This window comes from Podarcis erhardii (assembly GCF_964252035.2).
Source record: "Podarcis erhardii genome assembly, chromosome: 9".
Classification (NCBI taxonomy): Eukaryota; Metazoa; Chordata; class Lepidosauria; order Squamata; family Lacertidae; genus Podarcis; species Podarcis erhardii.
Genome location: NC_138512.1, coordinates 21,878,226 through 21,894,237, shown reverse-complemented (window position 1 = coordinate 21,894,237; position 16,012 = coordinate 21,878,226).

The following is a 16,012-nucleotide window of genomic DNA, read 5'->3' as shown; positions in this document are numbered from 1 at the left end:
GGGTTTCGACACGCAACAGCTACCTTGCTCCACAGATAAGAGATAATTCCTAATTCCGTCCCCACCGTATGAAATAACCACCTTTGCTGGTCCAATCTTGCACACCGTGAGGGCTACTGCAGAACACTTTGGAGACTGGAGATGGTCTTAATAGGATGACTCAGGTCCTTGTTCGCCTTTAGAAGGGACATTCAGGGAATCACAAGGTGATAGTACAAATAAAAATCTAATGCCAGAGGACCCAAAGCTAGAAAAACAGGAGGTCATCCTATTCAAACCTCCATCACTTTGTTTACTTACATAAACCAGACTACAGTGGTGCCTCGCAAGACGAAAAGAATCCGTTCCGGGAGTCTCTTCGTCTAGCGGTTTTTTTGTCTTTTGAAGCAAGCCCATTGACGGCTTAGCGGATTAGCGCTATTAGCGCTATTAGCGGCTATTAGCGGCTTTTAGCGGCTTATCGGCTTAGCGGATAAGCAGATAAGCGGCTTAGCGGCTTAGAAAAAGGGGGGGGGAGGAAAAAAACCCCGCAGGAACTCGCAAGACATTTTCGTCTTGCGAAGCAAGCCCATAGGAAATTCGTTTTGCGAAGCACCTCCAAAACGGAAAACCCTTTCGTCTAGCAGGTTTTCCGTCTTGCGAGGCATTCGTCTTGCGGGGCACCACTGTACAGTGTTTTATAAACAAATAGCAAAAGTAAGCATAGTGCTGCCAGGGGTGATATCCAATGTTAATCATAATCTGAGTAGACCCCCTGAAACGATAGATGTTGATTGATTTAAACAGGTCAGCTCTGCATATGACTTAGTTGGATATCACTCCAGATAGCTTTGGAAAACTCAAATAAATGAACCAGGTTAAGAGGCAGAAAGGGTGGCGCTGTGGGTTAAACCACAGAGCCTAGGACTTGTGGATCAGAAGGTAGGTGGTTCAAATCCCCGCGACGGGGTGAGCTCCCATTGCTCGGTCCCTGCTCCTGCCAACCTAGCAGTTTGAAAGCGCGTCAAAGTGCAAGTGGATAAATAGGTACCGCTCCAGCGGGAAGGTAAACAGTGTTTCCGTGCGCTGCTCTGGTTTGCCAGAAGCAGCTTAGTCATGCTGGCCACATGACCCGGAAGCTGTACATTGGCTCCCTCGGCCAATAAAGCAAGATGAGTGCCGCAACCCCAGAGTTGGCCAGGAATGGACCTAATGGTCAGTGGTCCCTTTACCTTTACCTAAGAGGCAGATGCATAGGTGAGACCACCCAGTAAATCTATGGTTGGGCCTTGATCCAAGTCTGAAGTACCTGCCATCAGGCTATACTGGGATCCGTCGCACTTGCCTTTTAAAAAGGAAAAAAATCCAATGGAATATAGTAGTTTCAGTATTAGATGCAGGGTCTCAACATGCAATGGTTTAGCCTGCATCTGAGCAACATGTTGCTGAAGCCGAGAAGCCGAGTCCAAGTCAGTAGCTTTACAGAGCCAAATTGGCTCTTCCTGATCCCAGCAGCACCCTACAGGGCTGGCTGAAGTCTGCAGCATGATTCATCCTCTGGTCATTTGCAGCTGTGATACTGCAGTGCAGCAGTGAGCAAGGCAACCGCATCCACCATCGTAAGGAGTAAGGCACTGGGCTGGGTTGGCAGAATCTTTGGTTTGATATCTCCTGTTCCATTCTCCTACATCTGTATTACAAAGCAACACTGGCCACTACAGTGCTAACGACAGCAAAACTGTGTATTGCCGAAAGATGGGAAAATAAAGGTCCCCCTGCCACAACTGGTTGGCTAAGGGAAACTTGGCAAATCATCTGAAAGATAAAACTTACATTCAATAGAAATGTAATACTTGATAATTAAGAAAACAAACTTATTGAGAGGTGGGCCTTGTTTTTCCATTTCTGGAATGACAAAGTAAATGATGACATTTCCCCTCTTAATATATTCATGGTATTATGGAGTTTTCTCTCTTCATATGCCTTTTTCTTTCCATATTTTTTTTTTATTTCACTTGTTTTCTTTTTGCATGAGAAGAAAGGATGTTTGATGCGTAAATGCATAATGGTTTTTTGCTACACCGTGTTATGAAAGAAAGAAAGAAGCAAAAGAAGAAACAGCATCACATCTTCATAAAATGCCAAGCGATGTTCTTCTAACTGGCTGGTTTCAGCTCTCCCAAAAGTGGCAGCTTCCACAATGTTCTGTTTAAGGATTTCCATGCCAACACTGAAAACAAAGTGACTTTACAATCTATTATCATAAAAAAAGAGTTTAAAAGCAAAAACTGCTGCCTTAAACATTAAAATGAAAAGAACATTATTAAAACATTTCAAACCAACAATAAAAATAAAAGCTTTTTTTTAAAAAAAATCACAATGTCCCAAATTGCATTCAAATTAAATATTTGAAAACCAGCACACGGTCTTTAACCAACTGATTTTTTTTATTTTTTTTAAAAAAACATTTAAAAGCTGGTTTTAAAGCAAACAGGCAAGGAACTACAGTGTTACCTCAGGTTACAGATGCTTCAGGTTACAGACTCCGCTAACCCAGAAATAGTACCTCGGGTTAAGAACTTTGCTTCAGGATGAGAACAGAAATCGCGTAGCGGCAGCAGGAGGCCCCATTAGCTAAAGTGGTACCTCAGGTTAAGAGCAGTTTCAGGTTAACAACGGACCCTCAGAATGAATTAAGTTCTTAACCCGAGGTACCACTGTAAATGTACCTCCCTAATAAGCTAATCATGTGCACGTCTATTCAGAAGTCTGTCTCACTGAGTTCAGTGGAACATACTTGCTGGAAAAGGTGCATAGGATTGCAGCCTTATTTCTTTCTTAGAATACTAAAATGGTTTGGCCTATATATCATTTATTTATTTATTTATCTACTGCTTAAATGCCAAAATGGCTCATAAGTGGTTTGCAGCTATAAAATAAATACATAATTAAAATACACAATAACTTTTCCATTGAGGCATTTAGGCAATAACAAGATATTCAATAATACCATTTGTTTGAGTCTTTTCCTCTGTTGCATGTTCTACTCGTAGTCTTAAAACATACTGTACTTGCAACACCCCTTCTCATGCCTAACTACCCAAACTGTACAGAAACTGATTCATGTATGCTCCTGCAGCAGCAAGAATGTTATTTGCCCCCAAATGGAAAGAAGTAGAAGTCCCAGCAAAGGAAGAATGGATACAAAAACTGATGGAATATTCAGAAATGGCGAAACTTACTGGAAAAATAAGAAATCAAGATAACAAACTTCTTATAAAAGAATGGAAATGGTTTATGGAATATTTATAGATAAATTGTAAACAGTTAAGAACATTGGCATGATTATTGTAATAACCTGCAGTTTCATAAGAGTATATATTTAAAGTAGTTGAATAGATGAACAAATTACCATAAGTGAATTTGGATATGCAGAAGATATTAAAAATAAATTTAAGGAATGCAAAAAGAGGGGGAAGGAAGTCGAGTTTTGAAATTTTAAAATGACTGTAAAATTATTGAAATGTATAAACCTGATTTTTTTTAAAAAATAAAACATACTTGCAACACCCTTTCTCATGCCTTATATTGACTGTTCAAGAAATAAAAAAGTATGCACCTCTTGCTAGTCTAACAATTACTTATGCAGTATGCAAAGGAGCAGGTCCGCTGCCTCTTTTTTTTGCAATGGAAAGCTTAGTGGGGGGAAGGTAATGTATCATATATCTGGAAAGGCAAAGAGTTTAAATAAATGCTGCATTGATTTGTTTTTCTTTTACAGACCCCTTAATGGATCTGCAGTAATGAGATTGGCTGCAAATTGATTAACTTTGTAGCTCTAATTGTGTCTTGGGCTTTCAAAAAAGTAAGTCTGTAAGTGGGATTTATTTATTTATTTGTTTGTTTTTTAAAAAACAGCATTATTTCTCTGGAGGGCGGAAGGAATCAAATGTGTATAAAAAAGAACAATAACACATTGCTAATAGAGTGGGGTGTTTCAGTTGTGAGCACCATCTCTGTCCATGTGACCTGCATTTCAGCCCACGTGATGATGCCTTTGGACTTGAGATGGAAGGATCTTTCGATTTCGATTAGCTCTAACCCTTATTTTTCCAAGCTTTAAATTCAGTTCTCCATATTTCTGCAGCAATTTGATATTTTTTAAATAAAATAGCCTCGTGATTTTTTCCCGTCAGGTTCATTTTCATGCAAAATGAAATGCATTTATTCTCCCAAGAAATACATTTTTACATGCCGTTTTCACTAACATACACATTTCTGCAGGCACTTTTTCCTAATGCAATGCATTTGTGTGTTATTTTCACCAATATAATTGTATATTAGTGAAATAGATCTAGCATAGTCACTAGTTGTGTGTCCAAGGAAAGGACATGTTTGCTTGTTTATTATTAACCTTTATATCCTGCCTCCATCCTGAGATGTACCTGCTGCTTTAGGGGGAGTAAAACCCTATATGGTTGTTCAGTAGCTTAGGAAATAACACAATTTTCAGTCCAGCTTTTTGGAGGAAAGGGAGCATTGGCAGTTTGGCTGGGCTTAAGGTCTCACTAAGAAGTCTGATGCTAAGGAATAGGAATCCCCCCCCCCACTACTGCTATGAAGAAGTCATTGGTATGTGTGGTCATGGACAACCCATACAACAAGTCATATGACTCTTTTATGCATCGAGCTTTCTAATTTGGGTATTCAATATATAAGGACTCAAGGACAATTTTGTCAGATGCAGTCAATTCACATGACAACTATTACCATCTCCTTCAAATTTGTTTCATGGATGGTTCAGTTTCAAGGTCAGGACACGATACATCCTTGAGAAAATGTTTCCGCCATAATGTGCTGAATCGTGATCTACCTATACCCTGAACAATTGAGAAGATATACACTCTGAGGAGGGGGGAATCATTTTACAATACAGTGGTACCTCGGGTTATAGACGCTTCAGGTTACAGATGCTTCAGGTTACAGACTCCACTAACCCAGAAATAGTACCTCGGGTTAAGAAATTTGCTTCAGGATGAGAACAGAAATTGTGCGGTGGCAGCGGGAGGCCCCATTAGCTAAAGTGGTACCTCGAGTTAAGAACAGATTCAGGTTAAGAATGGACCTCCGGAACGAATTAAGTTCTTAACCCGAGGTACCACTGTACATTGGAACCTCAACTTATATATGGCTCTACTTATGTACAATTCCAGTTACGACCTTCAGTAGGTGTTTTGACTTATGAAGTTTCCTCTAGATACGAACAGAGGCCTTGCCAGCAGCCTGGAGCTTGCCCGGCCAGCTGTGGGGCAGCGCTGAGGCCTCTGCTGCCAGGGAGAGGGCCCCCATCCCACCCCTGAAGCTGTGGAAGAGGTGCCGCCTGCAAGAGGCACAGCAGGGCGCACTGCAGCCCCAAACTCTGCTGAGGAACTAACCTGAGGAAGTCCAGAGAAGAACCTGGCCTGGCAAGGAAAAAAAGTGACCCTGGCCAAAGTGAATCAGCTCTTTACTGACCCTTGCCCTACCCCCCAGCTTGTAGCTAGGTAAACACACCCACCCTCAGTGCACGTAAGAAAAACAATAAATGCTATTTTTTTCATCTACAGTCATACCTTGGGTTAAATGTGCATTTGGGTTGCGCTCTGCGGCGACCTGGAAGTAATGGAATGTGTTACCGGTACTTCCAGGTTTTGCCGCTCATGCATGCGCAGACGGTAAAAATAACATCATGTGCATGCGCGGAAGTGGCGAATCGTGACCTGCGCATGTGCAGATGTGCAGACATGGGGTGTGTTTGCTTCTGGATGCGAATGGGACTCCGGAACGGATCCTGTTCGTATCCAGAGGTACACTGTACAATACTGTCTTATTTATTTTATAGTACAGTACATTGATTATTGCCTTCATTTTATGGATCTATGGTTTCGTTAGACAGTAAAATCCGTGTTAAATTGCTGTTTTAGGAAAGAGGTGGATTTGCCCTGCCAGACCTTAAACTTTATTATGAATCAGCAGCATTTTGCTGGCTGAAAGAGTGGCTGCTTCTTGAGAACACGGACATTTTGGATTTAGAAGGGTTTGACAATGTTTTTGGGTGGCATGCATATCTGTGGTATGACAAGGTTAAAGCACATAAGGCATTTAAAAATCATATTGTCAGAAGAGCATTGTTTAATGTCTGGACAAGATATAAAGACTTATTTGAAAATAAAACCCCAAGGTGGCTATCACCTATGGAAGCGAAGCCTCTGAAAAAACTCAATATGGAGGCCAATTGGCCAAAATATTGGGAGATTCTGGAACAGGAGGGTGATAAATTGAAATTGCAGAGTTTTGAGAAGCTTAAAGATAAAGTGCGAGATTGGCTTCATTATTTTCAAATAAGGGAGGCCTATAATCTGGATAAAAAAATTGGCTTCCAGGTGGAAAAATCAAAGTTGGAAACAGAACTATTAGAACCCAAAACTAAGATATTATCAAGAATGTATAACTTGCTGTTGAAATGGAATACTCAGGATGAAACGGTAAAATCTGCTATGATCAAATGGGCACAAGATGTTGGACATAACACAACTGGGAACAGTTGTGGACCACAGGTATGAAATTTACGGCATGCAATGCCTTAAGAGAGAATATTATGAAAATGATATACAGGTGGTACATAACACCAGTCAAGCTTGCAAAAATCTATCATTTGCCCGATAATAAATGTTGGAAATGTAAAGAGACTGAAGGTACATTCTTTCACCTTTGGTGGACGTGCCCAAGGATTAAGGCTTTCTGGGAGATGATCTATAATGAAATGAAAAAGGTATTTAAATATACCTTCCTGAAGAAACCAGAGGCCTTTCTCCTGGGCATGGTTGGCCAATTGGTGCCAAAGAAGGATAGAACTTTCTTTATGTACGCTACAGCAGCAGCAAGAATACTTATTGCAAAGTATCGGAAGACACAAGATCTACCCACCTTGGAAGAATGGCAGATGAAAGTAATGGACTACATGGAATTGGTGGAAATGACTGGCAGAATCCGAGATCAGGGAGAAGAGTTGGTGGAAGAAGACTGGAAGAAATTTAAGGACTACTTGCAGAAACACTGTAAAATTAATGAATGCTAAAATGATGCGGGAATGAAACGAAGTGGTTTTTAGCAATAAGGTTAAGAGGAATATGTAAAAATGGATTGAAAACTGAAGTTAATATAATGTTGTATAATGTGTTAGGATTAAGAACTAAGATAAAACAAACAAGGAAAGGACTTGCTGAAATAACTATTTGAACTGGAATACAAAAAAGGGAGGTGTGAGGAAGTCATGGAAACAAGTAAATGAACTGTAAGAGATAGAAAGAGGAACCTACTTTTTAACTGTTTTTGATTTTTTTTGTATGTGTTTTTTTTAATCTTTGGTGTTTTCTGGTTGGTTTTGTATTTTATCTATTTGGAAACTTTAATAAATATCATTTTAAAAAATAAATAAATTGCTGTTTTAGGGGGTGTTTTTCTTCGTCTAGAACGGATCAATTCACTTTTCCATTACTTTATATGGAAAAGTGCACCTCTACTTATGTATGTTTCTAGATATGACTGGACCTCTGGAATGGATTATGGTTGTAAGTAGAGGTTCTACTGTAAGTTCAACATGTAAAGCATGGTCATATAAATCTGTCCTCTGTTGTGAGACTGGACAAGAATTCCAAGACCTAAAACTTAACAAATGCAGGGTGTTTTTTTCTGTTTCTTTCTTCAGAAACTTATTAGAGAAATCTTCCAAACAGCCTTCTAGCACATTGGAAGCTGGCTTCAAATCATCATTTCCCTCTGCATCCTATAATTATAGATAATTTATTTTCTGCAGCTGGAAAACCTCACACTTCTATCAAGAATTCAAGGCTGCAAAGTGCTGAGGGAATGCCTCAGAGGACACATGTTTGCTCTGTTGCTCAAACGAATGTTTCTAGCTTGTGCCTAGTCTGATTTAAAATTAATGCAGCTGTGTTCTGGTGCTAGAACTCAACCTTCCGCCGTTCACTCTGCAGGATAGAAAATATTCCAGCCTATTAACTTTGGATGGTGTTTTTCTTGAAGAAGATGTCGCTGTGTTATTGCCCTGGCTCAGAGTGGGAGAGTCTGAAAATGCTGATATCATGCATCGAAAAAGAATTATGCACTTGTTTTGTATAGATGAATGTCATTCTTTAAGCCTCGCCTGGGTGTCATCTGACATCTTTCCCTCCCCCAACCTCATGGGCTGCTATTCTTTCCCATTATTTTCCTTGTTCAGCCTTTGAAACATCTACAGATGCTCCCTCACAAGATTCACAGCAAGGAGGGAGACGAAACAGCAATGAAACTTTGCTTTATTATTTCAGGCACGGGGGGGGGGGGGGAGATAACACATATTTCAAGTGTTGTGCATGGCCTGTAGAATTCCAGGATCCATTACTTCTGTTTGCGTCAGTGGATTTACTGAGGTGAAAATGTGAGGCCTTTGCAGTCCCCCAACACATGCTGCAATGCTGCTCAAAAATATAAACAACAAGCAATATGAAGACAGGGCTATATACACACCATAACTTAAAAGCACATCCGCTCTGCAAATAATCCTAGGAACTATATTTTAAGCTACTATTCTCCACACGAAGGAATGCGGGTGGTGCTGTGGTCTAAACCACTGAGCCTCCTGGGCTTGCCGATCAGAAGGTTGACGGTTCGAATCCCCATGACAGGGTGAGCTCCCGTTGCTCGGTCCCTGCTCCTGCCAACCTAGCAGTTCGAAAGCACGCCAAAAAGTGCAAGTAGATAAAGAGGTACCGCTCCGGCAGGAAGGTAAACGGCGTTTCCGTGCGCTGCTCTGGTTTCGCCAGAAGCGGCTTAGTCATGCTGGCCACATGACCTGGAAAAACTGCCTGCGAACGAACGACGGCTCCCTCGGCCTGTAAAGCGAGATGAGCGCCACAACCCCAGAGTTGTCTGCGACTGGAGTTAACTGTCAGGAGTCCTTTACCTTTACCTTTTTATTCTCCACACATTTAACAAACTGCAGTTCCCCCCCCCTTTTTTGAGGGAGGGAATGTGCTTTGAATGTATGGTGTGACCCCCCCCCCCCAGCTCCCACTTGCTGTGAAATATGGAGTCACCACAGCAAGCCAGAGCATTGTTTCTCCTTCTCCTCCCCCCTCATTTTCTGACAGTTTCCTGGCCCATTCTCCATTTCATGGACTCTTCTTGTGAGGGTGGGGAAAACACAGTGTTTTGTATTACCAAGGAGGAGCAGAGGAGAGATAATGGATGGCTGGTATGTGTGGCAGCCCCGCGTCTCCTCCCATCCCATCTTGCTCTGGGCTCAGTCAATGAGTGATGATGAACATGCAGGCTAGCAGAGCACTATATGAATACAGCTGGCCGTTCCCCCTCACATTTACAGTTCTCTCATTTTGCTTCTTAACAAGAAGGGCGTACAGTGGTACCTCGGGTTAAGTACTTAATTTGTTCCGGAGGTCTGTTCTTAACCTGAAAATGTTCTTAACCTGAAGCACCACTTTAGCTAATGGGGCCTCCCACTGCCACTGTGCAATTTCTGGTCTCATCCTGAAGTAAAGTTCTTAACCTGAGGTACTATTTCTGGGTTAGCGGAGTCTGTAACTTGAAGCGTATGTAGCCTGAGGTGCCACTGTATATTGCTTGCCAAGGACAATTGTCAGCTAATATTGTTGAGGCAAATCTCAAAAAGAGAACACAGAGGTATGATTTCTGTCCCACTCCTCCAATTCTTAACAGTGAAGTCCATCTTAAAGGATCTTTATCGATTACGTTGGCTTGCTCGTAACTTACTCTCCTATGGAAAACATACTGGGACCCTATAAGTTACCGGGTTGTGACTCCAAATGATGGATTTACTACTGTTTCTATCTGCTCGTTAATTAGAATGAATTATTTATCGACTTTCCCGAAGAAAGGTCTAATTATTATGGATAATCATACCAACAAAAGACTCCAGCGCTTGGTGGAAAGAGCTTGCCTAATCAGGTTATTCAAAATGGATGTAAGTTGGCATTGGTAAAGAGAGAAGCCGAAAAGCATTCTGGCAGCATTCAATCATTACTACACACCAGAACCTTCACATGTGTTGCATGTGTGTGTGTGTTTGAGAGAGGTGCATGTATGTGAGAGTGAAATAGTGAGCAAAGAAAAATAAAGGAAAGGGTATTGAAGCAAAACCCCTGTATGAGCATAATGTACTATAATACAGTGGTACCTCGTGTTAAGTACTTAATTCGTTCCGGAGGTCCGTTCTTAACCTGAAACTGTGCTTAACCTGAAGCACCACTTTAGCTAATGGGGCCTCCTGCTGCCGCTGCGCCGCCGGAGCACGATTTCTGTTCTCATCCTGAAGCAAAGTTCTTAACCTGAAGCACTATTTCTGGGTTAGCGGAGTCTGTAACCTGAAGCGTATGTAACCTGAAGCGTATGTAACCTGAGGTACCACTGTATTTAAGAAATTATAAATATATAGAAATATATATTTATATGACTATATATACAATTATAATATTTATAAATTCACCCAAATGTCTCCATCTACCCAGGAGGTTTAATCATGCAACAATTTCGGCCTGCGGCAGCTGTTTCCAACCAGCCTATGGTGACCTCTAGTCAGAGCAGGTCCTGGTGAGGTAGCCAGATGCGAAGGACAGCAGGACTCCTGTATTTGTGTAGAGGAGGAAATGCTATCAGGTACACTTTTCGTACCTATTGCCTCATAAACATCACCTTTCTATTTCACTGGTTGGCAACGCGTGTTTTATTTAATGAATTTATAATGATTGTCGTATTAAAGCGGATGATGGATATGATTCAAAGCTGTCAAAATACCACCGCCGAACTAATTAGAAATGGTGTAGGATGCATTTGCGTTGGTCGGCCTGGTTTCTTCTGGAACAAACGTTTTATTATTGGCACATAACCAGCTGTCAAGTAGATTATTTGGCTTGTTATTAACTCAATGCTGTTAAAGGCTGAAGAAGTAAAGAAAGTGAAATGCTTGTCATGCTGAAATGATGATGGGGGGGGGGGGTATTCTGACAGATTATATTCTCAGATGCTGAGCTCTCCTCTCCGAGATGACTTACATTGTGGGATAAATATCAGCCTCATATAACCAGCATGCATAACTCTAGTTAATGCATGAAGGGGTTAAGACCATAGAGTAAGCTGTTCTTTTAGACTTAACTAGGTCACACCCCCTCACCTTGAGAGGAAGAGTTACCAAGGCCTTTGTTCACTCTCTATGTGAATGCGATCAGAAAGGATTTCTAAGCTAGATGCTCCAAGCTCAGACTGCATGGCTTTAGCAAGCTATCTTTTTGAAACTAAGTTGAACTGCTTGTCTTTTCTTGCTGCTGTGTGGAAAAGCACATGAACCTGACCTTTAAAGAGTTTGTAAGTAAACTATTTTTTAACTTACCAAATGTGTGGTCTCCTTCTATGCTAATTGGAAGTAGGAAGCTTTGGAAGAAACTTAGAAGGGCATATGTTAAAGGTCTAGCAGCCTATATTCATCATCTAGTGATATTTATGACTCTTTACACTAACTGGGTGAGGAACAGCTCAGGCGGTAGAGCATGAAACTCTTAATCTCTGGACAAAACCCCACATTGGACAAAAGATTCCTTTACTGCAGGGGGTTTGGAGTAGATAATCCTTGTGGTCTCTTCCAGTTCTACAATTCTATTATTCTAAATAATGCCTTTGCTTTCATGACTTTAAGGTAGCAATATTGTCTTCTAGAGACCAACTTTAACCATGCTTTCTTGAAAGTCCCATTGATTTCTGTGGGAGCTACTCCCAGGTAAACATGCACAGGATTTCAATCATAGTGAAGGAACGTAAAGGGTCTGTAACCCTATTTTAAATATAATAATAATAATAATAATAATAATAATAATAATAATTTATTTATATCCTGCCCTCTCCAGCCAAAGCTGGGCTCAGAGCGGCTAACAACAATAAAAGTAACACAGCATTCTAAAATCAATTCATTCTAAAATCAATTCAAAATCAAATTAATGGCAACCATTGGGCTAGAGTTCTGGGAGGATTACCAAAGGAGAGGGTCAGACTGTGCCTTGGCCAAAGGCCTGGTGGAACTCCTCTGTCTTGCAGGCTCTGCAGAAAGATGTCAAGTCCCGCGGGGCCCTAGTCTCTTGTGACAGAGCGTTCCACCAGATCAGGGTCATAACACTCATGCAAAAATGAAAGGCCTTTCCGAGGATAGGTGAATGCCTAATTTTGCTGATTCTCCCTTGAAAATGCCTATCCTCAGTTTTTTTCTTCAAGAAAAAGGGTTCCAGTATTCACCATGAAGTTGTTACAGTAAGTGCCAGACTTTCAACCAGTGCTTTTCTTCTAGAAAAAACAGTGCCGGTACTGCATACCTTGAGGACCCCCATAAAAAAGCACTGTCCATCCTAATTATATAACCTCACACCCAATTTTCCTTCTAGCTAGGCCTAGCAAGAAGCCTTGGTTGTGGGGGAACATGTTTGAGGACAGATTTTGCTGGGAACAACTGACAAGCACGGGAATGGCGTCCACCCGCCAGCCTATTAAATTCTAAAACCAATTTGCATAAAATTATTGATTGTAGTGTGGCTTACCATTAGCACTTAATGCTACATGAGTTAAGTCACACTAAATTCTGGAGAAGGTAAAGGTAAACTGTCAAACACTTACAGAGTGGCCATTGCAATACATTTATTAATATACTGCAATGTATACCCTCATGTGGAAGTATGAAAGAACTACACCAGTACCAAAAAGGTGGTCATTTTTAAGCATGTACAGTGGTACCTCAGGATGCGAACAGGATCCGTTCCGGAGCCCCGTTCGCATCCCGAACGGAACGCAAGATGCGACGGCGCATCTGCACGAGCCCGGGTCGCATTTTGCCGCTTCCGTGCATGCGCGTGACATCATTTTGAGCGTCTGCGCATGCGCGAGTGGCGAAACCCAGAAGTAATGCGCTCTGTTACTTCCGGGTTGCCGCAGAGCACAACTCGAACGCGCTCTACCCGAAGCACATTCAACTCGAGGTATGACTGTACATTTTGTTTTCGGGAAAGAATCTGAGAGAAATCCCATTACCCTGCTTGTAAAAATATATATGCTATGTTATAAACATAGTTGTCCAGTCTGCACAATCTACTGGACAGAACCAAATTAAGTTGTGGTAGTGTGTCCGAAGATACTTGAAAGTGACTTGGGCTAGTGGTTTCTGAAAGCAATCTCTCTCTCTCTCTTTCCCTCTCTCTCTGTCTGTCTCTCTCCCTCCCCCTTCTAAACAAACCACCCATGTAAAATATCAAGACTATACAATAAAACATAAAATTTCATAAAAATAATACAAAATAAGTAAAAATGACTGGTTCATCTTGAGAAAAATTTAACAACCAAATAGACCTGTAGTCATACATTTTCAAGAAATGTATGAAAGTTAGCAGCAAAGATGCTTGTCAACTAACAGCACTCCTCTGGGTAATCTCAGAGATCAAGCTGGGATTTAAAGGCTCGCATGGTTTCTTGAACTCAAGTATATACATAGAAGAGTGAGGTAGAAGAGTGCATTAACTTTTTTGTGGGGTGGGGTGGGGAATCTAAGGTGACAACCCCCCTCAGCATAGCCCTACTCTCTTCCTCATGCCATGTTATTTATGGTGGAGAATGCTGAAATAGGGCTTGTCTAATAAAGACAATCAACGTGTCTTGTGGCACCTTAAAAACTAACTAATATATTTATAGTGCCATAAGCTTTTATGCACTCGCACTTAGGTCCGTAAATGTTTATGCCACAATAATTTATTTGTTAGCCTTTAAGATTTCACAAGACTCTTTGATTGTTTTTGCAACAAGAGATTAACATGCCTCCCTCTCTGGAAATGTGCACACCCCTATGCACAGACCGTACGGTTCACATTGTATCTGTATCGGCATTTTTTTCTTGTAACTAACTCAATTCTATTTTCCAGTTGCTCTCTCTCCACTTTGATCTTTGTCTCAGGTTCTGAGCTGCTCTTTAAAAGAATGAAGTTCTGTGATATCCGTTCTCTCTCGATAAAAAAGCTATAACTCTCAACCTTGGACCAAAGTGGATGAACTTTGCAGGCACAGGAGTCCCTCCAGAGTAGGTCCAGCTGGTGGTGAGGAAGTAGATAGGATTCACAAGTTCCTTATGGGAGGGCAAAGGGTTTGTCTCTTGTTCTTTCTTCATTAAAGCAGTTAAGAGATAACTCAATAATAATAATAATAATAAATTTTATTTATATCCCGCCCTCCCCAGCCGAAGCCGGGCTCAGGGCGGCTAACAACAATCAACAATCAAACAATCAGATATTCACACATTCTAAAAATATTTCATTATAAAAATCAATTAAAATCAAATTAATGGCAACTAATTAAGCAAGATTCTAAGCAGGTTGCCAGAGGAGGGAGTCAGGCTGCACCCTGACCAAAGGCCTGGTGGAACAACTCTGTCTTGCAGGCCCTGCGGAAGGATGTCAGGTCCCGCAGGACCCTAGTCTCTTGTGACAGAGCGTTCCACCAGATTGGAGCCGCAGCCGAGAAGGCCCTGGCTCTAGTTGAGGCCAGCCTAACCTCTCTGAGGCCTGGGACCTTGAGGATGTTATTATTTGCAGACCGTAGGTTTCTCTGTGGGGCATACCAGGAGAGGCGGTCCCGTAGGTACGAGGGTCCTAGGCCGTATAGGGCTTTAAAGGTTAAAACCAGCACCTTAAACCTGATCCTGTACTCCACCGGGAGCCAGTGCAGCTGGTATAGTACCGGATGAATGTGATCTCGCAGCGAAGACCCCATAAGGAGTCTCGCCGCGGCATTCTGCACCCGCTGGAGTTTCTGGGTCAGTCTTAAGGGCAGCCCCACGTAGAGCGAGTTACAATAATCCAGTCTGGAGGTGACCGTCGCATGGATCACAGTGGCTAGGTCAGGGCGAGAGAGATAAGGGGCCAACTGCTTAGCTTGGTGGAGATGAAAAAATGCCGCCTTTGTTATAGCTGTAATCTGCGCCTCCATAGAAAGGGAGGTATCAAAGATTACACCCAAACTCTTAACGGACAGTGCTGGCACTAATTGCACCCCCGCAAGAGATGGGAGTTGCCCCCTCAATCCCATATCGTCCTGCCCCAGCCAGAGGACCTCTGTCTTCGAAGGATTTAACTTCAACCGGCTCCCACGTAACCATCCAGCCACAGCTTCCAGACATCTCGCCAGTGTATCGGGGGCCGAGTCAGGATGGCCATCCATCAACAGATAGAGTTGGGTGTCATCGGCATACTGATGGCAACCCAACCCAAAACTCCGGACAAGCTGGGCGAGGGGGCGCATAAAGATGTTAAAAAGCATCGGGGAGAGAATCGCACCCTGAGGCACTCCACACACCAAGGAGTGGCGCGATGACAATTCCCCCCCAAGCGCCACCCTCTGTCCCCGACCAGAGAGAAACGAGCGCAGCCATTGAAGGACTGTGCCCTGGATCCCCACGTCGGCAAGGTGGTGGTCCAGGAGTTCGTGATCGACCATGTCGAAGGCTGCTGACAGATCTAGAAGAATCAGCAGCCCCGACCCGCCTCGATCCAGCTGCCTACGGAGATCATCTGTTAGGGCGACCAGAGCCGTCTCGGTCCCATGACCAGCACGGAAGCCGGACTGGAATGGATCCAGAGCAGATGTTTCATCCAGAAACCTACCAAGCTGTTCAGCAACCGCTCTCTCAATCACCTTACCCAGGAATGGAAGATTCGAGACCGGGCGGTAATTGGATAGATCTAAGGGATCTAATGATGTTTTCTTTAAGAGCGGACGCACCACTGCCTCCTTCAGTTCCCCTGGGAATATCCCGGTGCCAAGGGACAAATTGATGATATCCCCCAGGGGGGCCTGCACCTCGTCTGGACACGCTCTAATCAGCCATGACGGGCACGGGTCAAGAGGACAGGTGGTGGGCTTTCCAGCTCGGAGGAGT